General features: G+C 38.5%; 1 protein-coding gene across 6 annotated transcripts in view; it reads left to right on the forward strand.

Annotated features, from left to right (window-relative positions):
• Nucleotides 1-26,867, forward strand: part of LOC146405286 (uncharacterized) — a 952,516-nt gene that overhangs the window by 723,278 nt on the left and 202,371 nt on the right. For 2 of the 6 annotated variants that reach the window (XR_014837051.1, XR_014837050.1), the window contains 2 exons: nucleotides 2,105-2,215; nucleotides 3,516-3,668. The gene's annotated coding sequence lies outside the window, so the exon portion shown is untranslated. Of the gene's footprint in view, nucleotides 1-2,104; nucleotides 2,216-3,515; nucleotides 3,669-15,712; nucleotides 17,378-26,867 lie in introns of those variants that run through there. The other 4 variants (XR_014837049.1, XR_014837053.1, XR_014837052.1 and 1 more) reach the window with 3 other exon arrangements.

The following is a 26,867-nucleotide window of genomic DNA, read 5'->3' on the forward strand; positions in this document are numbered from 1 at the left end:
CCACAAGTCTATCAAATAAATGCTTTTATTAAACTCATCTTATGCAGGAGGACTCTAGCTTGCCTAAGGCTATACAAATGCCATATACCCTTATGGTGATAGCATTTAGCCCTTGTCCTGGCCTAGTGGTTTTCTTTCTTGGCTAATTCTTTAAAGACAGGACAGTATCATCTTTACTGCATCATAGTTGTCCTGATTGTATCTGCTAAATGAATGGAAGCTGTTTATCACGTGAACCTGAGAAATATTCAGTGAGATAGAGATTAGAATGGCCTAAAAAACTCAAAGTGGCATGCTAGAGGGGGAACAGGTATGATGAAACTCAAGAGAAGCCCAACTATAGATTTAATGATGATAAAATAAAGGTTTGAATTCACCTCTTAATCATTGAACGAAAGTAATTAAGATTACATAAATACGATTATATGACTAGTGTAAATCTAATCACCTTTAGTCAGTAAGCAATTTCTCCCCTCCTCTCTCTGAACCCACCGCCCCCCCAATCCCCTGCTCTCTCCCATCTTTATGACGGGAGTACACTTCCCTATCCCACTTATCCATTGATTTGAGATTTCACTATAGGACTTTCTTTGGCCAATAAAATATAAGCAGGCATGCCAAGTTTGTGGAGTTGCATGTATTATTTCTTGTCCCCAGGGATCCTTTGAGAGAAGAAATCTACCTCCTCTCCCCCATGGGGTAGTCACTATTCCTTGAGACTGGCCCAAGAATGAGCAAAAGCAGAACAAACCAATCTCTAGCCCTATACCAAGCCGGAATTAAACCCTCACCCTAAAAACAGTGTCCCTCAACAAGACCCATAAACCTATGAGCAAGAAATGGGTGCTCATTCTTCTATATTATTGAGATTGTATGGTTCCTTGTTGCAGAGAAAAAACTATTTGATAACAGTAATCAATACAGGAGATGGTTCAGCTGACCATCTCACCGATTTCAGTTTAGCTTTGAGGAATCAAAGTTTGGTGAAATGAATCACGACAGTAAAGTCTTTCAATATCCTGTTACAGCTACTTATTTCTGGGGTGTGATGTACTTCATGAACTAGAAGATAGAAAAGTTTGACTTTGGAGCCTCAGACTGTATGAAAACTGTTAAGTAAAATCCCATAGAAAGAAAGCGAAGATACCTCCACTGAACAATAATTGCAAGCATTCCTTTCATTTAGTAAAAGGTGGACATTCAGAATAAAAAGAATTTGAAGAGATCTTTTGGCGCTAACATTTTGGGGAATAAGTTTACAGTTTTACTTTCGTCACCCCCAAAAATGCAAAAATCATGTCTACTTTATGGAAGGGTTCTTTATTCATTCATTTCACAAGCACTTATGAGGCATCAATATTTATTAACTCATTAGTCACTGAGATATGTGTTGAATGGACAGTGGTGGGAATCAAAGAGAGATAAAGAGAAACTGCTCCTTTCATGGATAACTCTGGAGCCAGACAATCTTCCTAAAATGAAATATTCACAATAATTAAATAAATGTATAATTAAAAGCTTCAAATGCTATAAAATATTAACGGTGCACATAATGTGTTTATTCCTAAATTATTAATATTTTTACATATTAATGCAGAACAAATGGTGGTCATAGTTGAGGCAGTGTGATCATCAGGGTAGAAGTATCACATAGTCTCAAGTTTTCTGGGGTTTGGGGTTTTCTTCATAACTTTCTCCCCTTCTTTCTCTCTCTCTCTCTCTCTCCTTTTCTCTCCTTCCCTCTCTCTGTCTTCCCTCTCCCTCCCTCCCTCTCCCTCCCTCTTTCTTCCTTTCCCTCCCTCCCTCCTTTCCTTTCTCTCTCTCTTTCAGTTTATTTCAGGTAAGTGTAACAACACTGTTTGGTAATCACGGTCTTAGCTCTGTGGGTTTGTCTTTCTTAAACTTCACCAAGAGCTCCTGTACCAAACAAGACAGTGGTCTCTGTGGAAGAAGGCCTGTATAAGAACATCAAACCTCCTTCTTCATCCTGAGCTGAGTAATCAGGGAGGGAGGAGATCACTGGAGGAGAGCAGTGTGATATCAACCATGTCTCTGAAATTTTCTTGCCATTTGTGTTTAATGAAACCTTCTGGGCTCCCAGCAGGTGCTCCCAGAAGCCTCATGGAAAACAGATTATACTCAGCTCTCTGGGATCTGATGAATCGATATAATAGGAGGGCTTTGAAAAGCAGAAGTGGAACATCTAGATTTCAAGGTACTGTTTCTAGCCCTACTTCTTTTTTTTTTTTTAATAAATTTTATTGGAATACAGTTGACTTAGAAAGTTGTGTTAGTTTCGGGTGTACAGCAAAATTATACATATATATGTTCCTTTTCAGATTCTTTCCCCACATAGATTATTACTCAGTATTGAGTAGATTACCCTGTGCTATACATTAGGTCCTTGTTACCTATCTATTTTATATATAGCAGTGTGTTTATGTCAATCCCAACCCCCTAATTTAATCCCTCCCCCTCCCACATTTCCCCTTTGGTAACCATACATTTAGTTTCAAGATCTTTTTTTTTTTTTTTTTTTTTTTTTTTGCTATTTCTTGGGACTCTCCTGCGGCATATGGAGGTTCCCAGGCTAGGGGTCCAATCGGAGCTGTAGCGACCAGCCTACACCAGAGCCACAACAACATGGGATCCGAGCCGTGTCTGCGACCTACACCACAACTCACGGCAACACCGGATCGTCAACCCACTGAGCAAGGGCAGGGACCAAACCGTCAACCTCATGGTTCCTAGTTGGATTCGTTAACCACTGCGCCACGAAGGGAACTCCTAGTTTCAAGATCTTTGAGTCTGTTTCTATTTTGTAAGTTCTTTTGCATCATTTTTCATTAGATTGCACACATTAGTGACCTCATATGATATACACAGGTCATTATCACTGGTTAAGTCCCTTCATATTCCTGGGGTTTATTTTACTCGTCTATCAAGTAACCAGGTTAAAGGCTAGATAAGCAGTTTGGTTTCCTCTTACTTGCTCTGTGACCTCAAGCAAGTTATTACACTCTTACAAATTCCAGTTGCCACATCTGGAAAATTAGCATAATAATACAACCTCCTACATACAGTTGTTCTCTGTATCCCATATGATAAGGCTTATATGCTTAGCATGATTCCTGACATAGAGTCACTGCTCAACAAAATACAGCTCTTATTTTTACTGTTAGCCTCAAAGTCATCCTTATAAAATAGCATGTGTGTGAATACATCAATCCATCAACTCTCTGCATCTCACCTACAAAAACTCTTTCACATTAAACACATACTCCTCACTCCTTGGGTTTGAGTGAACACTTTTTCATCAGACAGTAAGGATTCACCTTTAAAGATACTTCATCCCTGGACAGAGCGGCAGAGCAACCAAAAGCATCTGCTGCAGCACTTTTTGTGGATAAAGAACATGAACATGAATGTTGACTTTTAAGTTTTTCAACTCAGTGTCTTTCACCAGCTTTAAGTTCTCTCTGAGAAAACACAGATTTGTGCCTCCATGCTCACAGGTGCACGTGCTCACACACGCAGAGCACTGAGGTCAGGGGGAAGACCTCAAATCCGTCAGCTCACTCAGCTGCGCAGAGGGACGGCCCTCCCTTAGCTTGAAACATCGGTAGAGCAGTTCATGGACACTGTCAATTTTTGCAGCCACCCTGAAGGTTAGATGAATTTTCCATTTATTATACCTTATTCTCATCTTTGATGGTGTGTGTGTGTGTGTGTGTGTGTGTGTGTGTGTGTGTTAAATGAAGACTCTTCTGGAATGAAATAATGTGCTCCTGTATTTCACATAGAAAGCAATGGTCACATTTTTCTCTACCTTAATGATGGTTTCATCACTTCCCAAGTGCAAAATGTAATTAGTCGTACAGGATGAATTTTAAAAAGTAAATTTGCCAAATACCATGGGTAGGGACAAGCACCCAGCCTTTTTTCTTTCCTCCATCCCTCCCTCCCCCTTCCTTCCCTCTCTCTCTTCCTTCCTTCCTTCTTTCCAATTTCCTTTGGAAAAGATTTAGGCCGGCCCTCCTCAGAATTTCTAAGCCCTCCATAGCATTGTCTCTGCCTAGTTTCTAAAATCACTACCCACTTCTGCTCCTCATGAAGTCATCCCTCTTGCCACACTGACCCACTTCTTGTGCCTTTGTTTTGTTGCCAGTGTCTCCTCCTTATGTATTACTCCTCCCCTGAACCCATCACCCCCGATAGAACCTATGCATTTTTAAAGTGTGCGAGAACTGCTCAAATAATCACAAGAGGTTCCTAATCTGAATATGTAGGAATCGGCTAAAGGAGATATTTTATCTTTTCCATAATATATGCTTAATGAAAGAATACTGAATACTCCACACTCATTAATAAAAGGAATTAAGTGTTGGAGGATTAAAGATAACTGCCGAAACAATAGCTAAATCCAGACAATGGGGGCCTCCGATTTGTCCCTAAACTTTAGCGCTCCCCCTTGAGGCACTTTCCTTAAGGAGTAAGGGAGCAGTCAGTGGAACTAAGGAGGGCCACGTGCTAAAGTCCCACTCCAAACTCACCCGGACCCACCACCTCAATGGCCTCTTTCCTGAGTCTGTCCTCAGGGTGGCTTCATTGCCGGCATGTGTACTCTGGGCACAGGGGTGGCCACAAGCTGTCGTTTGCAGGGGCTGTGGATGGAGCTTTGATGGGCATGCAGTGGTGTCCACATCCAGGCGATGCTGCTAATGTTGCAAGAGAGAACCAGGGATGAAAAGAAGGGGATTACGGAGCTTTAAGAGTCAGTCAATCAATCTAAGTTAAATTCTCACTTCCCATGTTGTGGCAAAAGTATATCTGTCAAGGTGGATACAGTGTAGGTTATTTAAATGTGTGAGTTTGGTTCAGACATCCAGGCTCTCCTTTTGCATTCTTGCCCAGGCCCCCAGATGGTAGGTCTAGGCAGAACTCAAATGCCCTCTTATCCCAGGGGCCCTTCTGGATCCCCTCAGCTGCTCTGGACTCCCATTTAACCAGCAACAAGTCTCCCTGCTCCATGTATCTCTTTCAGTTATGAATTGGGGATACTTATACATTGTTATCTTCATTCCCAAATTCTTTTTTTTTAATTTTTTTTATTTTCCCACTGTACAGCAAGGGGGTCAGGTTATCCTTACATGTATACATTACAATTACATTTTTCCCCACCCTTTGTTCTGTTGCAACATGAGTATCTAGACATAGTTCTCAATGCTATTCAGCAGGATCTCCTTGTAAATCTATTCTAAGTTGTGTCTGATAAGCCCAAGCTCCCGATCCCTCCTACTCCCTCCCCCTCCCATCAGGCAGCCACAAGTCGCTTCTCCAAGTCCATGATTTTCTTTTCTAAGGAGATGTTCATTTGTGCTGGATATTAGATTCCAGTTATAAGTGATATCATATGGTATTTGTCTTTGTCTTTCTGGCTTATTTCACTCAGTATGAGATTCTCTAGCTCCATCCATGTTGCTGCAAATGGCATGATGTCATTCTTTTTTATGGCTGAGTAGTATTCCATTGTGTATATATACCACATCTTCCGAATCCAATCATCTGTCAATGGACATTTGGATTGTTTCCATGTCTTGGCTATTGTGAATAGTGCTGCAATGAACATGCAGGTGCACGTGTCTCTTTTAAGTAGAGTTTTGTCCGGATAGATGCCTAAGAGTGTCATTCCCAAATTCTAATGTGTTTGAAAGCATGTTCCATTTGTCAGATTCATCTTTATGTCTTCACTGTCCCTAGTTTAGTATATCTTAAAACTTGTAGATGATACATAAATTTTTATAGAAATAAAAGGAATATAAAGATTTCACAAAAGTATAGATTTTGCTGTCTTCTAGATGTTCAGGCACATGATCATTACTCTTGTCAAGGCCCTTTGGTTTCAGTAAATGCATCGAAGTCAACACAACAGCATATTCAAGGAGACAACAAGATCTCGTGGGAATGAAAAATAGGACCAGGACACAGGCACTAAACCTGAGGGTCTAAGAATATGACTGTCCTGTTTCTAGAGTGATATGGCTGCTCATTGCTACTTCTCTAAGGAGTCCATGTTCTTCTGTACATAGTTTATTCCACTTTCTAGAACTCAGTCCCCAGTCCTTTGGGTGACTGGAACACCACCTGTATCAGTCGGCATCCAACCAGAGAAACAGAACCAGCAGGGTATACATATTAAGAGGGAGATTGCAGTGAATTGGCTTATACGGTTGTGGGACAAGTCAGTGATCCTCGGGCCAGGCCAGGCCAGGCCATCAGAAAGGGCAGGCCGAAACTCTTGGGCACAGGCTAAGTCTCTAACTCACTGACAGAATTTCTTCCTCCTCAGAGAAGCCTCAGTTTTGCTCTTGAGGCTTTTCAAATGATAGAATCAGGTCACCCAGACTATGTAGGTTGATCTCCCCTTTTTAAAGTAACTGATTTTGGACTTTGATCACATCTGTTAAATACCTTTACAGCAACAAATGGATTAGTGTTGAATCGTGTCCCAGCCAAGCTGGTATAGAAAAAAGCCACCCCTTGTTCCTATCCCTTATCCAGCCAGACCCTTTGGTCTGGCTTCCTATATTTAGAGAACTCCATTCTCTTAGTTAAAATAATCAAAGAAAGGATTGTGTTAGTTTCCGGCAATCATTGGTGTCATATCTGGTGCGATAAAAGAAGCCAAGATAACCGAATACATACTTTTACTTCTAGAACCTGTCATGGAAATATTCTCTAGAAGAGGCTAGGGTACAGCTACTAGCCCATCTTGCAGAAGAATGTCTGCCTTTCCTTGGCTCTTTTCCATATACCATGGGAATCAGAATGCAGACTCTGAGAGGCAAGGCATACTCACAATTTCTTACTTTTAAGGCGCACATTCTTATCTGAAAGGAAGTTTTATATAGATGATGTAAGTTTTATATAGATGATGTATACCAAGAATACATCCCTCAGAATTTTGCTCATTTGCAAATGTCTTCAATATAGAAGCAAACCAGTAAAGTGTAGGATGGTCATAAAACTTCCAATTTGTTACAGATGTAGCAACAGCAATAATAGTAATAAAACACCTGAGTAGATCTTTTGACTATTTTCCCCATGTGTCACTGACATAGCTTGATTCGGTCTTTTTTTTTTTTTTTTAAATTCAGAATTGTGTTTGTAATTCTGCAAGTATGTAACTTTGATGGAGATTATAAAATTTTACTCACTTACTAATGGCAGTTCTTTCCTCCAGTATATCCAATTAAGTTTTCATCCTTAGAGCAAAGTCTAACACAATGGAAACAAACAGTTGTCACGGGCTATGGCTGAAATGAATGCTAATCTTGGCTGACTTCCTTCTGCCCCATGAAATGTGTGTTTTACAGCGACAACTGGGAGAGTACAAATGAGCTATAAATTGCATTTTCATTCTCTAGGCTCCATTTTACAAATTTTGTAAATGAATCATGCCTCTGTTTGGTTTGCTTTTGATGCCACAGATTGCTGTGTCCTGTGGTTTTATATACCCAAGCTCTCTTGCTGATACGTGTTTTTGTCCTACGTGGAAGAAAGAAAGGACAGAGGTGCAGTGCAATGCATTTCTAAAAGCACTCAAAGGCAGTCCTTAAGATAGAATGTTTGTGGTATGGGTTCAGTGTCATTCATTTATGGACTAACTTATAAGAAATGTCTCTTTTATAAATGGCACTGTGTAAGGCACTCTGAGGGATACTGTCCCATATGCAAGTGGGACTCAAGTTCCAGAAGCTCACTATCTAGTCTTTGGGTAAGACAAGCACAGAGAGCATTATGATATTATTTAAAGCAAGAACAGTCAGAGAAAAGGCATACAATGTTTTATGGATTTCCAATGGAGGACCAAATTGCATCCAGTGGAGAGGAAACATGACTTCCTGGAGGAGTTTTGAAAGATGCTGACAATGGATTTACTTAAGCACTACAGAACTGGGAAATAGCATAGGCAAAGGCAAGATGTGGAAAAGCAGAAGGTACGCATGTCTGGCACAGGAAGTCATCCTTGTGGATGGAGAAGAGGAGACTGCCAAAACAATATGACCCAACACAAATTATGGAAGACCTTGATAATAATGTGAATATTTATTGCCTGAGAATGCAGCAGATAATCCTGTGAACAGGTGTGGTAAAGATCTTAAAGCCAAAACATATCCAGGTAGGGAATTGCCTTTTTGCACACCACTTAGCATCCTCAGAGTATGATCTATGGACCTCTGCTGGTCCTAATGTGTTGCTACTGGTTTGCACTGAAAAGAATTCAGAAAATGGAATGAAACATTTATAAATTTTTAAAAACCAATTTTCTGTTGTCATTGGAGTACATGATTTTGTGTTTCCCAATCCATAATGGATTGAAAAGAATTGGTTCTTCACCACAGATAATCTGAGAGCACCTTGGTGCCTTTTCTACAGAGTGCTTAGCCTACAGACATTGATGATGCAATGAAATCAGAACTTCTGTGTCTGCATTTTTCTTGTTCCCAGTTCCCCCATCTCACTGGACATTTTCCTTAACTGTATTTTTATCTCAACATTGTGATGTTGCATATTAATCTTGACTTGTTCAAAGGGCATAATACCAGATCATAGACATTAACCGCATGTACTCTAGAGCACGGGTTGGCAAACTTAGCCCATGGACAAATCCGGCTCTCTGCCTATTTTGTAAATGAAATTTTATATCCTCACAGTCATGCTCATTTGTCTCCATTTCACTCATGGCTGAATTTGTGCTACCACAGCAGAGTTGAATAGATGCCACAAAGACCATATGGTTTTCAAATCCTAAAATATTTACTAACTGGCCCTTTACAGTAAAAGTTTATATGGAAAGTGATTGGGTCTTGAAATGGAAATTACTTACCAGGCACTCACAATTCTTATTTTCTTGAAAGGCTATCCAGGAAGAAATCTGGGTCTGTGTTGGGATTCAGGAAGTCGTTGAGAAGGAAGAAGGCTCCCAAATCACATATGTTCACACATACTTTGGGCAGGTGTGAAATGAAGTTTACCACACAGACTGCATTAAATAGTCTCTTACATAGTTTTTCAGCTTAGTACAGATAAGAATGCAGACTAATGAAATTTGATAGAATAGTTGTCATCCTTATTAATTATTTTATTTTATTTTTAATTTTTTTAACTTTTTTTTTTTTTTAACTTTTTTTTTTTGTCTTTTCTAGGGCCACTCCCGCGGCATATGGAGGTTCCCAGGCTAAGGGTCTAGTCGGAGCTGTAGCCGCCGGCCTACGTCACAGCCACAGTAACGCCAGATCTGAGCCGCATCTGTGACCTACATCACAGCTCATTGGCAAAGCCGGATCCTTAACCCACTGAGCAAGGCCAGGGATCGAACCCGCAACCTCACAGTTCCTAGTTGAATTCATTAACCACTGAGTCACAACGGGAACTCTTTGTTAGTGATTTTAAAAGATAACAGGTTTATATCTTAGAGATAATAAAACCCACATAAATTCACAGGAGATATTAACATGATTTCAGTTCATAATTTATTTTCTTATTTTTAAAAAATTTTGTATGGCAAAGAACTTACAATTTTTTTTCAAGTTCTTTTTTTGAAATTTTATTGAAGGATAGTTGATTTACAAGGTTGTGATAATTTCTGCTCTACAATAAAGTGTTTCAGTCATACATATACACATACCCATTCTCTTTCAAATTCTTTTCCCACATAAATTATCCTAGAATATTGGGTAGAGTTCTCTGTGCTCTGCAGCATTTCCCCATTGGCCAATCATTCCATATACCTTTTCTTTTAAAATGCGTTTTATTTTCTGCTTGGGCTGCTAAAAACATTAGGACAATCAAAAGAGGATTTTGACCCAAAAGGAGTAGATTCATGGCATATCTGGAGTTATAGAAAAAGGAAAAGATATTAAGTAAAACTGTGTTTCCTCTTCTCCTGATATTTCTTGCTACATTTTGGTGTGGTGGTTATCACCCCACAGCATTTCTCTGCTACATAATCTGCTATATTCTACACATTTCCATGCTCAGCTATATTCTCTGGGGGTGGGGAGGAAACACCTCAAAAAAAAAAAAAAAAGGGAGAACTAACTCAAGACTTAAAATCTTTGTGAATTAAGGAAGGGCATATTATTAATCTATAAAATAAATATATGTGGTAGGTGATATGACCCCCACTTTACAAATGAAGAAACTGAAATTTGGCGAAGTTATATATAACTTGCCAATGTCCCAGAGCTACTAAATGAAGGAAATTGTATTTCCATCTAAGTGTGTTCTTTCTACTCTCCTAGCTGGAATTTGGCGAGAATAAATACCACTCGGAATATAATTTTAAGTGGAAGAAAAGGAAAATTAGCAAGTTTAGGATCCATAGAGGTTAAAAAATCCTCAGCTCAATACAGACAAGATCAGGTGGGAAAAGCATGCAAGTAAGCTGATTATATAGATGTGAAAAAAGGCAACAGTGAAAAGAGTGATGTTGGGGAGAGACAAGGGTTAGAGGCATTTGAATATATTTTGAATAATAAAACAGGTTCCAAATTTTCAAGTCTCTGCCTACATATATATTTATGAATACAGATTATTAACAATGAAACAAAACATCCACAGCCCACACGTAGAAGAATGCAAGGGGTTGTAAATAGTCCGCTGGCTCACTAGGATCTGCTGGAATTCAGAAACAAATGCATGTATCAATGTTTTGTTGCTCATAAATCCAGCAGCAGGTGAATAATGTTTGCAAATTACTAATAACTTGGAAATGTATACTTATTGCACCAGAACCTGGACTATTCAAAGTCATCGCAAGGTTATGTTTTAGTCAACTATCTTTTAAGAAAAGGACTTCCCCCCCCCCCCGCCCCCGCACCTTATTGAGCTGTCTTTTAGGAAAAGATTCTCTCTCTCACTCTCTCCATCCATCCTCCCTCCCCCTCTCCTTTTTACAAAGGTCATAATCAAATCTAGATACCTATTTATGTATGAGTAAAAGTCCAGAAATTTCTCTAATGATCCTACAGCTCACTATTTTTAGAGAGGCTTTTGACTCATAAGAAAATTATCTTAAAAGATGAATGTTTTTGCTTAATTGTTTCCATACTATATATTAGCAACTATTTCTTATTTATGATCCAGAGGTTAATTTAAATATTAAAAGAAACAGATCGCCAAGCTTAAGGGTGCTGTCCTTGACCACCTTCCTAGACCCTTTAGAATTCAGACACTAGCAGAGGGTCCCACAGGAACCTGTAGCTTTAAGAAATGACAAAGCCATGGAAGCCTGCAAATCACTTTCCTTGCATTCCAGTCTGCTCTTTTATTCCTCAGACCCTACAACATGAGCATATTCAAAACCAATCTTTTTTTCCGAATGATATCTTTCACTGCTCATATTTCTCTGGTCTACAGAAAGACTCCCATCTACCCAGTTTTCCAAGCTAGACACCTGGGTCTCAACCTTATCTCCTGCTCACCATCACCATCAGCACATAGTTGTTTGTCTATATGTTTGAACCAAGTCTTCTTGATCCTGCCTTTCTTAACCCATCTATTTCTGTCCATTTCCAATGCCTTTGGGTGGGTGACCATTTTCCTAGGGATTACTGGCGACTGCCTCAAACTGGTCTTCCTGCTTCCACCATTGTCTCTCTCCAATCTGTCCTTCATGCAGCAACCAGAGCCCTTTCCCCCCAAAATTTATACGTGTCATTCCTTTATTTAAAAGTCCTTATGGACTATATTGCTTAAATCAAATCCAGTCTTAGTAACTTGATCTTTAACACTCAGTCATCTGACTTTTTTTTTTTTTTTTTGTCTTTTTGCCTTTTTTCTTGAGCTGCTCCCACCGCATATGGAGGTTCCCAGGCTAGGGGTCTAATCGGAGCTGTAGCCACTAGCCTACACTAGAGCCACAACAACGCAGGATCCGAGCCGCATCTGAAACCTCTACCACAGCTCACGGCAACGCTGGATCCTTAACCCACTGAGCAAGGCCAGGAATCGAACCAGCAACCTCATGGTTCCTAGTCGGATTCGTTAACCACTGCGCCACGACGGGAACTCCATCAGTCATCTGACTTTTACCTCTCCTGCTTTCTCTCTCATTATTTGCATTCCTCTTATTCTGTTAACTGAGCAATGTAATATAATTCACCAGAAGCACGATTTAGTTCACTTCCAAGCCTTTACTGCTATTCTTTCTGCCTGGGACACTATTTGATTCTTCTTCAAAAGATGAACCCATATGTATCCTCAGGTTCCAGTTTAGAATTTAATCTGGAAGTTTTTCTTGACCGATTCCCTAACACCCCAGACCCTGCCATGAGTGCCCATGCATGCGTGCACCCACGTACACACACACACACACACACACACACCCATCTCATACCTTTGCTTAGGTGCATCCCTGTGTTTCTTCTTCAAAGCACTTGGCATTTTGTATGTTTATTATTGCTGCTGTAACAAATTGCTAAACAAGTATAGGCTTACACCTACAGAAATTTATTATCCTGTAATTCTGGAAGTCAAAAAGCCCACATGGGTCTCACTGGGCAATCCAGTCTATTGTGAAGTTAGCTGATTAGCAATCTTAATTCCATACATCCTCTAAATTCCCTTTTGCCAGGAGTTCCTGTCATGGCTCAGAGGTTAACGAATCCAACTAGGAACCATGAGGTTGCGGGTTCGATCCCTGGCCTTGCTCAGTGGGTTAAGGATCTGGCATTGCTGTAAGCTGTGGTGTACGTCGCAGACATGGCTCACATCCCACGTTGCTGTGGCTCTGGCGTAGGCCGGTGGCTATAGCTCTGATTCGACCCCTAGCCTGGGAACCTCCATATGCCACAGGAGCGGCCCAAGAAATGGCAAAAAGCCAAAAAAAAAAAAAAAAATAGAAAGAAAGAAAGAAATTCCCTTTTGCCATGTAAGGTAGTGTATTAATAGGCTCTAGGGACAAGGAAGTAGACTTATGTTGGTGGAGCAGTGATTATTTTTCTTATCACAATAATTTTGTGTTTACTGTGAACACTCTGTCCCCTCGCCCCAGCAACACACAGACCATATAAGTGTAAATTTTGTGAGGAAAGGGATGGTATTTTTCCTCTTATCAGTGGTCTGGTGACTAGAAAAATGCCTAGTAGGTAGTAGGTCAATACATAGCTTGAGAGAATGAATTAATGACTGGCTCAGCGGGACTGTGGACTGCTTTAGTTCTGTACCAGTGGTCTTGATGAAAGACATCACTAACCTTGTTGTAGAAAAGAAGGAAGCATGCACGAATGCCTTACCTTTCTCTAGCAATGCTGTACCCTGGTCACTGATGTATTAAAACGTTCAACTCTAGGGGAAGCAGGGCAAAAATTTCAGTGGTAAGATAATTGTAATTTCTCCACCGTATCTTCTCCAATGTGATGAAAAGGGATCATTTTATGTTGCCTTGCTAAAATATGTTGATGATTATGATTTGATGATTATGATACGACATTATTCCATGGAGTTGAGAAGGACACCATCTGGCCAGACCCTGTTGTCAATGTTAGATTTTTTTCTTGAGCTATGACATCTTATTTAAGATGTCTAACACCTATTAATGAAAGCTTGAGATTCTTACATATTGTCATGAAATCAAATAAAACAATGACAGGGACCTATATTTCATATACAGCTGATTTCATCTTCTGTTATATCCTGCATCAGTTATCAACTTTGGCACAATTAATATTTGGACTAGCTAATTTTCTTTTAGAAGGGACCTGCAGATTGGAGGAATTTTTTCTTTTCTGGTTTTATTGAGAATTGGAGGATGTGGGAAACATCCTGTCCTTTACCTATGCTAGGTGCCAGTAATACCTTTCTCAGTTGTGACAACTAATAATATGCCTAGATATTGTCCAGTGATACCAGGGAGTGAGAGGCAAAATTCCTACCACTTGAGAAGTACTAATTTAATGGGTTAGATAAAATTGAAGACTATCACAATTGGTTTTTCCCTTGAGGATTCTTGGATATTATATTGAGAAGGGGAAGCTCTGATAATGTGTGTGTGTGTGTGTTTGTGCCACAGTGAGATATGGGAAGTACCAAAGTCCTGAGCCCCCTGCATAAGGGCACTTTGACCATAACGAGCATCCAAAGTGGAAGATTATGCCTCTTTTCTCTTTTTATTCTTTTCCAAGAATAAGAATTCTTTTATTTCAAAGTTCCCATTGTGTCATAGTGGGTTAAGAACCCAACATACTCTCTGAGAGGATACAGGTTTAATCCCTGGCTTCACTCAGTGGGTTAAAGATCCGATGTCGTCACAGGCTGCGGTGTATGTTGCAGATGTGGCTCAGATCCAGTGTTGCCATGGGCTGTGAAAAGGGAAACAAAAAGAATTACTGTATTTCGCTATCTTTATTCACCTCTAATAACCGTTATCTGCCTGTGCCAGTACTATAAGGTGGAAGTTTTTTGGAAGAATTTACAGATGGAGCTCTCTTCTTCTTTCCCCACTTTCTACCCTTCAGTGTGTCAGGGAGGGCATCTTGATAGCCTCTCAAATGAGCACATTTATATATGTCATGTAAAAAACAGCTTTCAAAAGCTGACCCAGAAGACCAGTCCTTTTCCACGTACCATGCTACCTATACTCCTAGGAGAAACAAGTGATTGATTCTAAACCACGTTATTTGTTTATGCAATCATCTAATGAGCAACACAACTGCCTAGTAATTGGTTTTATTGGCTTTTCCAGAATGCCGCATAGAGTGGAACCATCAAAAAGTATCTATTTCCAATGCAAATTGCTTTCAATTTTTTGGTTGCCTGATAAGCTAGTGAGAGGGAAATGTTTTAAGCACATAATCCTAGAGCCCATCATTAGGAGTGATTTCATTTTCTTATCTCCTGGTATCCATGTCCAAGCAGTTTGTGACTTTAATCAATAATGAATGATTCCATAGGAAAAAAAAAATCAGGACTATGTTTGTTTTTTGGATCCACTTCCCCTTTTTTTCCCTAGGTAAGCTTACTGGCTGAGTCTACAATGTACATGATTTCTGGAGACTGTAAAGGAACTTTGCCCTAATCACACCCCTATTTTTTTTTTCAATGTTCAACTTAGAGATATATTTTTTGGCAAAAATCTGGAAAAGTAATCAAGTTTGGGTAAGACATGCTATTTTTACTTAATAATATTTTTGTACAGCAATCAGTAACAGGTGAGAGTAAGCAAAGAATAGCAATCAGCTGTTACTAGGAGTAGAGGAGAGGCTCCGACCAGAGGAGAGAGTACTGAAGACCATCATTGTCCATGACGCAGATTGTCTGTGAGTTCCAAGTGTTAGGGTACATTTCACTTGGCTAAATTAAGTATGTGTGTTTAGGCTCCAGTAAAGCAGTCTCTCCTAGGGCAGGTCTTTTTAAGAGGATTATTTCAAATGATTACTTTTCCTCTTCTTTTTGTGAAAGACGAGGCAATTTTTCTCCAGCATTTGCTGTAAGAAGCTGGTCAAGCTCCTGGATGAAAAACTCATTAAGTGTAGGTGTCTTTCTCTGACCAGACTCCTCTGGACTTTTAATTCCCAGAGTTTTCCCACACTGACCCTCCAGAATTTTGTGAGTTACAGTTGAGGTTTTCCTACTCTGGCACTGGTCCCTATGGAGGTATCTGCATGGTGAGTTATAATTATCTGTATTTTTCTCTCTGACTCTTCAGAACAGGAAAGAAAGAAAGAAAGAAAGAAAGAAAGAAAGAAAGAAAGAAAGAGAGAGAGAGAGAGAGAGAGAGAGAGAGAGAGAGAAAGAAAGAAAGAAAGAAGGAAAGGAAGGAAGGAAGGAAGAAAGGAAGAAAGAAAGAAAGAAAGAAAGGAAGGAAGGAAGGAAGGAAGAAAGAAAGAAAGAAAGAAAGAAAGAAAGAAAGAAAGAAGGAAAGGAAGGAAGGAAGGAAGAAAGAAAGAAAGAAAGAAAGAAAGGAAGGAAGGAAGGAAGGAAGGAAGAAAGAAAGAAAGAAAGAAAGAAAGAGAGAGAAAGAGAGAGAGAGAGAGAGAAAGAAAGAAAGGGAGGAAGAGAAAGAAAGAAAGAAAGGGAGGAAGAGAAAGAAAGAAAGAAAGAAAGAAAGAAAGAAAGAAAGAAAGAAAGAAAGAAAGAAAGGGAGAAAGAGATAAAGAAAGAGAAAGAGAGAAAGAAAGAAAAGAAACGTAAGAAACTTGACACAGACAATAAATGCTTCACAGAAAATACCTTAAATTAGATTATATACCTATATGTTAAAATGCAAAACTATAAAATTCCCAGAAGATGATGTAGGAGAAAACCTAGAAGATCATGAATAAATGATAACTATTTGGCTATAACACCCAAGAAATGAATGATTCACAAAAGATATCATTGATAAACTGAACATCATTTAAATGAAAAACTTCTGGTCCATAAGAAACAGGAGACTCCAAAGACAAGCCACAGACTGAGAGAAAATATTTGCAAAATATGCATTTAATAATGAACTCTTATCCAAAATATATAAAGAACTTTTAAACTCAATATGAGGAAAACAGCAAGCTGATTAAAATTGGGCAAAAGACTTGAACAGACATCTTACCATACAGATGGAAAATAAGCATATTAAAAGCCACTCAACAATCAGATCTATGACTTTAGGAATTGCAAATCAAAACAACAGTAACATACCACTAACAGAATTGTCAAAATCCAAAACACTGACAACAGCAAGTGCTGACAAGGATATGGAGTAACAACAGGCACTCTCATGTATTGCTGGTGGGAATGCAGAACAGTAAAGCTATTTTGGAAGTATATGAATACCAAAATATTTAATAAAATTTTACCTAATAAAAACCATTAGTCTATTAAAACACATGTGATCAAGTCATAGTTAACCCAGGGATTTTTTTTTATTTGTCAGAAAATTAACCAATATAATTTTCCTAGTTTATTAACCAACAAAGAAAAAAGGAAATCATGTTTTCTTTTTTTTTTTTTCAGTAAAGAAAAAGCATTTGACAGAAAGAATGATTTTTTTTTATTTCCAATTTCAAAATATTCTTTGGACTTTAGGAACTTCCTCAACTTGATTAAATGTTACTTACCAAAATCCTGCAGCAAGTATTATTCCTAATGGAAAGATTCCGGTGCTATCTTTGCAGCTGGAGAAGAGTTAAAATTGCCAAGGGGTAATATCTAGAGAAGCACAGGTTATAGCCCTGCGCAATCCCAAGGACACTGTTCATATGGACTGTAATGTGTGCAGTGTTGCAGAGGACTTAGGACAGTAACTGTACAATTCTATGATGTGACACTAGCATCATTCCTCTTTTATGTACTACTGGTAGACCTTCCAAGGATCTGGACTGGAAGCCAAGAGGTAAGATTTTCATTATTCTCAGAAGCCAGAAATATCTTAGAAAAATCAAGGAATAAGGCAGTTTAAATAATTTGTTGGTATAAGATCAATGTACAAAAATAAACTGAAAATATAATAAAAAATATTTTTAGGCTGTCCTATGGCCAGATAATGTCTAGAGAATGGCTAACAGGCATCCATAAGGGTATATGTGTAAGAATGTTCAGTACACTGTTGTTTGGAAAAGGATGAAGTTCTAGACAGTCTGTGGTTATCACTGAGGTAGGATAATTTATAAGGAACAGAAATGTACTCTATGAATTATGCACCAATTTGAAATAAAAGGTAGAGGTACGCATAACACCATGGATCAATCTTAAAAACAGAGCAGTGAAGGAAAAAAAATCTGCACAGCATGTGGTCTATTGTAAAATACTACTTTTGTAAAATAAAAATACATACACAATGTGAGACCGTAAGTTACTTATAAAATTAACGGATATGTATAAAAGTATTACAGTAGTTACAAGGGAGAAAAGCAAAGATGGGAAATGTTTTAAAAGGAAGTAAAAAATAAGAGAACACTAACTATTCGCTATAACTAAGAGTTTAGCAGAAACACTTCACTCAAAGCATGACATTAGGATCAAAGAAGTAGCTGCGACCACTTGGTCAATTGTCGAGTGCATTTCTGACATTGGCATTTATGCACATTTGAAGATTCAGCATTGCTGGCTCCTCTTATCTGTTAGCAGATGACTGAACTATTTCTAGGAGCACTCCATAAAAGGTAGAGAATATGTCCTGGTCCCTGTGTCTGGACTATCACAGGCTGCAGTGCCAGGATCTTGCCTGAGGACTTTGACTTACATCCTCTGGGTTATCATTAGGTTTGCTGTGCCCCATGGCTCCTGCCTGCATCATCAATTCCATCCTTCTGATGTATGCCATGTAGCACCTGGAAAAGAACAGGGCATGGGTAATTCTGTGCAAACAATATCCACTCCTGGAAACAACTCTCAGTCAGGGCTGGAGCAGCAGGGTGGTATTGGGCTAGGGAGATTGGAGAGAGAGATTGCATTGTGGGTTATATGTCCCTTCAGGCACTGTAGCTACTAGCTACTATAGAGTTAATTAAAATGTCACTTATTAGGGGTGGCAATCAACAAAGATCTTTAACTTCAAGTCTAAAAGTTAACTGAAAGAAACTGAACTTACATGAATAGTTTAAAACATTAATTATGCTCTGTGACACCAAAAGCACATTGGTATATTATATATTGATACTGATTAATGTACATATAAAGTCTACATAAGAACTTTAATTTATGTGTTTGGCAGGAAGAGTATCAGGCAGACATTGGTTGAATTCTGACTTTGGATAAGCCAAATGATTAACCTAACTGCCTCAGTTTTCTCATAAGTAAAGTGAGTGCAATAACATCTTCTATCAATGATTTTATTTGCTCTGGTGAGGATTCAGAGCGTAATCTAAATACCCAGCCCATTATCTACCATTTGCCAAGGGCTCAGTAATGAGCATCTGCTATTATTACATTGAAGGGGTTTGATATGCTGAATCTTTTATCCAGAGAGTCTGTAAAATTATCCTTGCATGTTTTAATGCCTCTACTTCTAATAGTGAGATGCTCTGATTTATCTGATGTTGGATCATTTAACAGAAGGTATGTATCAGAGTTATGAATTTTCAAGTTGTAAATGTTTCAAGGAGAAAAAAAGGCTGTAGTTATTTCCACTTTGTACAGAAGAGGGGTCTTCAGAATTTCAAGTCAGTTAATTACAGAGGGAAGTCGCAAGCTCTGATACATTTACCCCCTAGTGTGTGTCCTTTCTGTAGTATTTATTGTTATCAGTTGGGGTTTTGTATTATTGTTGTTTGCGTATGTTCAAAGGAAGGCACTGCAGGTGCAGCAGAGTTAAGACAAAGTCTCTTCCCATTAGCAGTTAGCATGCTAACCATCTAGATGGATAAGAAAAAGTGAGCATAGAGCATACAAATAACTCTAAAATAATGAAGACTTTGGTAAATTCCATAGGAGAGGAGTACAGGTGAAGGGTTGCATACAGGTTTAAGTGTTTGTTGAAGACTTAGTGAAAGAGGAATTCTACCTAGTAGCTTTAGAATAGGGCTACTTGTGTTCATCGAAAACGAAAGAAGAGAGCATTCTGGGTAGAGAAGTTGTGGGCCAGGGCACAAAGTTTGAGAAGAATGAAATATTATTAGGCCATGATAAATAGTCCACTGGTGCTTAAGAAACATGTTCTAGATACAAATGAATGCTTGATTAAGGAAAGAAAAGGAGGAGGGAGCTGGGAAGGAAGGAGAAAATGATAGTGGAAATAAGAGGGAAAGCAGTGAACAAATGAAAGGTCAACACAATCCCATGTCTTGAATATCAGGCTGAGGGTTTTGCAATTAATTCAACAGACAAATGGATTTACCTAATGCCGTTCTCTTTCAAGAGTTTGTCCTGGCTTCTTTCTTGAAAATTCGGTTCAGATTGGTGGTCATTGGTATATAGAGCTTTGGACTTAGTCACAGGAACATATGATTCTTGCTGTTCCTCCCTGGGGATGATAATCTGAAAGAGCAAAGGCAAAAGCAGCATGTGCAGAAGGCCAGATAAATTATAAGTCCAGTCAGAACCCAAGCAAAATAAACAATGTTTCTGAAACACAAGTTGTGACCAAAAAGAATGGATGAATTATTACTCTGGCATTTCCTTTGTTATTTATGTCCAGAAATCAATCAACAACTGAAGGAACAGAGTAATTTATAAGTCAGGTGCTGTCAAATACTTGTAGGTCTCCACCAGTATAACCTGTCCATGAGTTCCTATGAAAATTGATGACAATAGAAAATAATCTTATTACAAGCCTGACATTTATAATCCAGTGCATATTATCCTAACATGAGATAAAAACATGCATTAAAAATACAATAGCTGCTGAAAATAGAAGTGTCCATTGACTGTATAAAACCTTTTCTCTTTCCTCAACACACCTTGTTTAATAAAAATAGATGTAGGTGATGGAACATTTATTATGGAAACAAGTTAACCAAAAAGACCTGTCAATTTGATGGAGGAGGTTATTTGTTCAACAAAATATCCAAGCACATGAGGCAATCTGGAAATCCAATAGGGAAAGAAGAGACACCCACTTTTCCACCTGCCTTCTTGACCAAAAATAAATACCTAAAGAACACTGATTAAAAGTATAGACATAGTTTTATGAACATATTTTGCTTCATAAGATTCGGAAGGACCATGGGGTGATTAGTCATCTCATGAGAGCAGAATTTTAACAAGGATCTTGTTAGAAATAGGCAGGCAATTTATTTCCCTTTCCCTTCCCTCCTTCCTCTCCATCTCCATCTCAGAAGCAGTTGTGTGGTTCCTCAAACACATTTCAGCCAATGGGCCCTCACTTCACAGGGTCAGAGCTTCATTAACTGAACTAATAGAACTCTGGAGAACAGTTCATGCCAAGGGATCAGTTTAATAATGAAGAAATATAATTGACAGGCAGGGCAGCTATTTCATATTAGTTACCATCTTCCCATAGGCTACATAGTAAGAAAAGTTCTCATTGGAAGGTATTTTAGTAAAGCATTATCAGATACACTTGAGTTAATTGGGCCATATCAATGGCTCATGGCACCAAGATGATTACGGATAAAATTATTTGCATTTCATTGATAAACCTGAAATAGTCTTACTCTGATGACACTTTGTCCTAAATAATGTCAAAATAACCTCATATTGGACTTTGTTTTCAGGATGAGCTTTTTAAAACTCATGTGGTTCAAGCCATGTCCAAATCCCAGTAGCTTAAAACAGCATAGGTTTATTTCTCACTGGTAGCACACATCCATATGGAGCTTGTCTTCATTGTTCTCATTATGGACCCAAGCTGACGTGAGCCTCCACTGTCAGGAACCTCACCATCATTGTATCAAGGAAAAGGAAATAAAAATCGTGTACCAGCTTTTAACCGCTTCGTCCTGATAAGTGAAACACAAAGCTGTCTCTCATACACCATTGGCTAAAGAAAGACAGATGGCCATGTCTGACTTTTAAGCACAGAATATTCCAAGCATAGTCCACACCTTAAAGAATAAGAATTGGAATATTGTAAATAGCCTTAATATGTCCCAAAGCAAATTCTTACTCTTTTGAGTTCAGCTTTTCTAGATACATTTTCCAACTGCATATTGTTTTACCAGTTGTCTGTAATATGGTTTTATTTATATTTGCTAGTGATACACATTCAAATTCTCTTATTTTGTGTCATTTTAACTAAAATGTCTTTGGTCTCTAAACCCACAAATATGTTCATCCCTTGGTGGATGTACTCCTTTAGAGAAATGAACTCAATCATTATTTGTTGACTTCTTCAAGTTCCCATTATTTAAGGGTCATCATGCTGCTATTGCTCCCATGTGCAGACACCAGGAATTATCCCCCAAGCTGTTCTGTGTTAGTAACCAGGTCGTCCGAAGGACATACCTTGTTCTGGAAATTGAAATTCACTATGACTGTGTGATAACTATTTATTTGTCAGTTGTGCCTAGTTCAGGCTAATTTCTCACAAGAAAAAAATGTTACCTATCCATAGATTATATCTCCAATTTAAGGAGAGACATTATGGCATGGTAGGTAAGGGCAGTGGCAGTTCTGGATGGGAGTATGCTTTCTCGTATCAGCTGGGCTGCATCCCATGGCAATCCCTCTCAGCTGTGTTTTCCTCCTCTACTAAATGGGAAGATGATTCCCAGTTTGAAGTTTTGTCATTAAGTATATTACTTTTGAAATGTTATCAGCACCTCGGCCTAATACTGTACTAGGCCCAGTGCTTGGCACCTAGGAAGCATGAAACAAATCTTTGTGGGGAGAGGTGTTATTCTAAATAGGAGGCCTGCATTTACCTACTTTGCCACTAGATGGTGAATTGAGGTAAAGCAAAATATTTGCTCAGATTTTATTTATCAATGTTCAAAACTGGGAAGAAATTATCCATAAAGCAAAGTACAGGTGTTCATGGTGGTTTGTTGGTTTTTACAATAGATGAGAAAATTAGGCAAATGAGCAGTATCAGTAAGATGGTCTCTGCAATAAGTTTTCACTTAACCATCAATGTGAGCCCTGATTGTTGGAGCCTAAGATCCATGTTATATAATGTAATTGATCACAAATCACAAGGTTTTTTTAATATAATGATTTTTATTTTTTTTCCATTATAGCTGATTTACAGTGTTCTGTCAGTTTTCTACTCTACAGCATGGTGACCCAGTTGCACATACATTCTTTTTTCTCACAAGTTTGATTCGTAGCTGGTGCTAATTGACAATTTCAGTTCTCTCTGTTTTCTTGTCCCCCTACATTTTGGTTTGTTTATTTTTTGTGTGTGTTTGTTTACTTGTCAGTATATTGTTAGTAAAAATGAAACAAAAACAACACTTAAAACTGCTTTTCCTCTTCATCACCACACAGTCCCCTCACCACAAACACGGGCTGCTTTCAATGGGGAAAAGTAGGTTTGCATATCTGAACTTTCTCAGGAATTAGGGTTTTACCTATATTTTTTTGGTATGCTAAATAAAGCTCTATATTTCATCCTCTTGGGTAATAAGTTAGACAATCTCTAAATTGCTTAGTTTTTTTATTTTTAAAGTCTTCCTTCCTTCCTTCCTTCCTTCCTCCTTCTTCCCTTCCTTCCTTACTTCCTTATTTATCCCTTCTAGTTTCCCCTCCCTCTCTTGCTCCCTCTTTCACTCCCTCCTTTTATAGTTGATCGGATATTTCCTGAGTGTCCTCTATGCCTCAGAAAGTCTTCTAAGCCCTAGAAATACAGCACTGCTACTCTGGCTTCAAAGGAGAGGGAAAATAGATCATAATCTAAACACAGAGATAAGAGCTTTGAAGAAAAAAATAAGCAAGTGGTAACCAAATGTTTCTATTTTACGTCTGTTGGTCCAAGAGATTGGTGTCTTAAAAAAGACATATGAACTAATCCATAGAGCAAGCCCTGGGAGTAACTGAGAAAGAGTAATCTAGACATAAGGCAAAATTAAGTATTATTACCCTGAGCAGGAACTTGTTAGATAGAGAAAAGCCCAGTATGACTGATTATACTGAGTGAAGGCACAGGAGCTAAGACATGATGTCAGAGGAATAACCAAGAACGAGGAGCCAGGTTGGGTAGGATTTTGTGGCCATGGCCAAGGTCTGGATTTTACTAGGAATGTGAAGTGAAGTTGCCAGTGGGCTTTGAGCAGGTGAGTAATAAGATCTGGTTTACTCCTTAAAAGAAGTACCTTAGCTGCTGTACAGAAAAGAAACCTTATGGAGAACAAGAAAAGCAGTGAGACTAACCAGGACATGACCAGCTTATTCAGGCAAGGAATATTAATGGCATGGACTGGAGCAATGCCCAAGGAGGGAGTGTGGAGGCACTGGATCATGGGATCTGTTTTTGCTAGTTAAATAAAGATAAGCTATAGGACCTGAGTCAGGGGAATGGCTTTGTCACATGACTTTCCTTGGCAGATTGAGCTGTACAGGAACTCCATTGAGCAAATGGTCAATTCAACTCTTTGATCTTTCTTCTGCATTTCTCTGTGCCTACTGAGAACATATGATAAGAGGGATTTGGATTTTTGAAGAAGGTCTGAAAATTCAGTTCAGATTTTCTCAGTCATCACAGGAGATGGCTTTCTCCAACGTAAAAGGTAGCCTTCATCTCCAACTGAGAAGGGATAGTAACCTCCAACATATTTAATTCCCAGTAAACAGCTAAGGATAAGCGTCAATTGTTAGAATATCCATGAATGCACATCAAGGGACTGGAGAAATATCACATTGCCTAGAGGCTTTAAAAGGATAAACTGGCAGTAGCTTCTGCTCTAGTTGAAGCGAATCCTCCCATTGCTGATTTTCCAGAGATACAACCCCACACTCTTGAGAGAAGTGGAAATTAAATCTTCTTTTAAAGGAAGTGCTCTCTGGGACTATTCTGCTGTGATCCCACCCGGGCTGCTGATAAATAAGCAGATTATAAAACATAGACTCTCTCAGCGACTCAGAGTTCTATTGCCTGTGTCTATTCTCTGTTCTCTCCTTTCTGTTTTATTTTTCTCTTGAGTTCTTTAAAAGAGAGCAATCCCTATGGAGTTATTTTTATCCCCATCCATTTCCTTTTAGAAGTTAACAATTCATGCAAAATAGGCTCTAATTTTTTTTTTCCTAAGTATTTAGTAGGACAACTTGTCTTGATTTTAAAATGCTGTCTAGAATGTTTTCCCCTTTCCTATTAGTGTGGACAGATTTCATTAGTAACCATAACATAAAAATGCCTTGTCCTTAGTCTAGTGTGCACCTGGAAAGCACTTCCCAGGTCTTGGAACTGTCTCTGAAGCACTAGGATTGCATGGGCAGTAGATCTGTACATGAGGGGATCAAATCTCAGGTATTTCTCCAGGGACCTTATCTAAGACCCCTTTATTCCTCTTTGCCATCTCTTGGTCTTCCTCTCGTACCTGGTCATTCTTACCTACTTCTAACAAGGATAGCTGCCTCAGCCTTCCTCACTACTCTGACTCTTGTGGTCAACCTGGGTGACTTTCCATCCATATTTTGAACACTTACAATAATATCCTAACCTCTTATATATTTAAAATTTCAATGCCTCATGTTAGGAGAAAAAAAAAAAAGCTACATGTGAAACGTCATTGAGTGCAAAAAGAATCCGTGTGTTAGAATTTTCTAAAATTGAGAAATTCATTAGGCAGGTGTTGTTTGCATTTTACAAAAAGAAAAATGGAAGATTCTGCTATGTTGGCTTGATCCTAAAACCTAATCTACATTCCTAGTGAGAATGAAAATGATTTTGGATTAGTTTAAGGTTGCTTTAACTTTAGTTTATTAAGGAAGTAAGAAACAGTAAAAAGGACATACATGAGTTAAGGATCAACGTGGATGTGGCTTTCCAGTGCCTCCCTGGCTCCTCACAAAGGGGCACATGAAGTTCACTTGTCCAGGAAGCCTGCTAGAAGGGGGTGACATGCTTCATCAAGAGGCCGGAATGTTAGATTTAGTTTTTCACCCTACTGGGCTGTCTTAGAGGCTACATCAATTCCTAAAGGTCTAAAATACACTCCCCCTGGTTCCTGATTACATATATCTGCATAGACCTGGTATGGCCTACATCAGTCCATAAAGTTCCAAACTCTTAAAGACATTAGGTAACAACCTATGATTAATTGTAAAAAAAAAAAAAGAAAAAAAAGAAAAAGAAACGTTCCTAAGCCATCAGTATTATAAAGCATTGTGAAAAGTTGCTCCATCAAAACCTGCTTTCAGGTATTCACCATTGAAGCTATCATGTTTAGCTGTGCCTTGTTAGTAGGAAGGGCTTACTAATGTGTATAACAAAACATGAGAAAATTATGACAAAAATTGAATTTTATTTTCATTCCTGAAAAAAAAAAAAAAACTTATATTGACCTTATATTCACACGGATTCATTATTTCACAAAGACATATAGAAAAAGCTTTCCAGATACAGATATCCTGGGTGAGGATAGATACACATAAACAGCTGGGTTTACAATCCAAGACTTTTCAAAGTGTGTTTATAAAACATACTCTAAAAACATACTCCCCTCAAAATAAACAAGTGGATACAAAGAAGTTTTTATTTCTTAGCAATTGTTTCAATTTTCGGGTTTTAAATGTTCTTTATTGTTTCTGTTCATTTTTTTTTTTTTACCTCCCCTGTCTAGAATAACAATTCTGTGAAGTCAAAAGTAGTGTTCATTTTGTTCACTGTTTATTCCCAGTTCCAAAAGTCTATATGGCTTCCAGAAGGTTATCAATAAAGTGTTGTGGTTTGTTTTGTTTTGTTTTTTAAGGGCTGCACCTGAGGCATATGGAAGTTCCCAGGCTAGTGGTCAAATTAGAACTGCAGCTGCCAGCCTATGATCCAAGCCACATCTGCAGCCTATGGTGCAGCAGCTTGAGGCAACATTGGATCCTTAACCCACTGAGAAAGGCCAGGGTTGAACCTGCATCCTCATGGATACTAGACGGATTCTTAACCCACTGAGTCACAACAGGAACTCCATAGTTGTTTACATCGGTGAGTAAATTTTGATTTAGACAAAGTATAAGAGAAGGAAATGGTCAAATAATATGCTAACATGCTTTGGGAATCTAGAAAAATGAATATAATAGGTAGTATTTGTCTTCGTGTCATTGTCTCACGTGATTGCTTATAAATAGAAACAGATGAGGTAAAGATTTGTATTTTTGAAATATTCAGAGGTGCCAGTGAATTAAATTTACTATCAAACCGTGAAGAATGAAAATTGAAGAGAGTTGAGGAAGTGGTACCAAAGGAAAACACCATATAAATAGATATTTTGGGGTGAGTGGCTGTGACAATGACCCCAGTCTTCATGAAAAGGCAGAAACAAAATAGAGTCATT

Source organism: Sus scrofa, chromosome 2 (assembly GCF_054392235.1).
Source record: "Sus scrofa isolate SSC_HxYL_T2T_F1_AM1 chromosome 2, Sscrofa_HxYL_maternal_Yorkshire_Landrace_v2.0, whole genome shotgun sequence".
In the NCBI taxonomy this organism is placed as follows: domain Eukaryota; kingdom Metazoa; phylum Chordata; class Mammalia; order Artiodactyla; family Suidae; genus Sus; species Sus scrofa.